The sequence below is a fragment of the Dasypus novemcinctus genome, chromosome 22, assembly GCF_030445035.2.
Source record: "Dasypus novemcinctus isolate mDasNov1 chromosome 22, mDasNov1.1.hap2, whole genome shotgun sequence".
Taxonomy (NCBI): domain Eukaryota; kingdom Metazoa; phylum Chordata; class Mammalia; order Cingulata; family Dasypodidae; genus Dasypus; species Dasypus novemcinctus.
In genome coordinates this window covers 71,778,348-71,780,247 of record NC_080694.1, presented here as the reverse complement: position 1 = coordinate 71,780,247, position 1,900 = coordinate 71,778,348, and the positions used below count along the sequence as shown (strand labels likewise).

At 39.3% G+C, this 1,900-nt stretch overlaps 1 pseudogene; it reads left to right on the top strand.

Annotated features, from left to right (window-relative positions):
• Window positions 1-374: 374 nt before the first annotated feature.
• On the top strand, window positions 375-916 carry LOC131275302 (olfactory receptor 2Y1-like; annotated as a pseudogene).
• The last annotated feature ends 984 nt before the right edge of the window (window positions 917-1,900 follow it).

The window sequence follows — 1,900 nt, the reverse complement described above, 5'->3', positions numbered from 1 at the left end:
TTCATGAAGGTCCAATGATGTCTCATCAAATCCAACAACTTCTTTTATAACAAATATTTTCTAATGCTTCTTTTCTTTCTTTAATGGGTAATACCCAATAAATAAATACCCAATAGTAAACTCCGGTGGGCTTACTAAGTGAAAGCTTTGGAAAAATATGTTGTCAAAATACAGATACAGATATAAATACAGATACATAATGCTCTTTCCTCAGAGTGAGGAAATAAAGAAAATATGTCCATGATTTAATTTGTTTCAGCATCCCTCATCCAGTTCTTTCAATCAGCGCAGGTCCATGAGTCAAGTCCTAAACACAGGATAAAAAGGCTCCCCAAATTCCGACCTCGGTGTTTCCAGCAAGTAGTGTGACAGTGATGAGTAGATTCAACACGACCTTCCATCAGCCCAAGGGCTTTGTTCTGGTGGGCTTCTCTGAATGGCCCAGACTGGAAATGACCCTTTCTGTGGTTATCTCCATCTTCTGCCTAATGACCCTCCTTGGGAACTCAGCTATCATTACCTTATTCTGCCTTGATCCCAGACTCTACACCCCCATGTTCTTCTTTCTGGTTTATCTCTCCCTTTTGGACCTCTGCTACACCACCTCCACTGTCCCCCAGGTGCTGGTGAATACCTGGGAACACTGGAGAAACATCAGCTACATGGGCTGTGTAGCACAACTTTTCATCTTCTTGGTCTAGGATTGACTGTGTACTGCTCTCAGTAATGTCCTTTGATCGCTATGTAGCTGTCTGCTGGCCTCTCCATTACAGTTATCATGAATTCTCAGCTATGCCAACAGTTGGCAGCACTGGCTTGGATGGCAGGTTTAAGCAACTCCTTGCTGCAGACAGTTTATCATATGTTGATACATGGAGCAATGAAGTGGAGATGTATGCAGCCATGGTTGTCATAAAGGTTATCCCAATTCGATTAATTTTATTCTCTTACACCGGCATTCTCAGAGCAGTACTAAGAAGCCAGTCCTCTGAGAGCTGCAAAAAGACCTTCAACACATGTGGGTGTCATCTGCTGGTCGTGATTATGCTCTGTGGCTCAGCCATCAGTGGTTATGCATATATGACACCCAGGAGCAACTCAGCCAAATTGAATGGCAAGCTCCTTGCACTCCTCTATGGACTTTTAATGCCAATGCTCAACCCTCTTATCTACACATTAAGAAATAGGGATGTTAAGGGACCAGTAAAGAATCTGCTGAGAAAAGAACAAGAGCAAGCTTGGAATATGGCTTAGGAGAATGCAGTCCTTTAACAATTGAAAACCTACCCTTCCATCTTTCACAATGCCTATTGCCAACTGTCATTATCCGCCATGGTCCCCTCCTGCCCAAAATAACAATGGCTGATTGTGACTGTTTTCACCTGTGTATTTCACAAAAATTAACATATTGGTCATTATTAATGAATCAGAGCTTTTAAAAATAGACAATGAATATTCATAGATATTAGCAAATATTGCACTTTTTGTTAATATTATGTTCTTTTCCATTGAAGTTTAAAAATTAATTATCAAGTATGATTTCTTATCACATAACACATTAAAATTAGTGGTAAGGCAATAATTCTAAGACTTGTTTAAAAAAGCAGAAAGATGCCTGCTTGAAATAACTAACTTATGGCATAAAATTAGCAGAAACCACCCGGGGATATCAAGAGATCACTTCATTTCTTCTTTGCATATTCTATTTTTTTTTAAATGCTGTTATCCAAATGGTTATTACATATCTAATTTTATTTTAATCAGTTTCACAATGGGACATGCTCAGGGAGACAAGTGCAGGCTGTGGTCACTTGCATTATTTTAGACAAAAAGGAGGGCACATAGAAATAGCTCTGTGCATTGCCTCTCTTGTTTGTTCATTTAACTATTCCTATTTCTT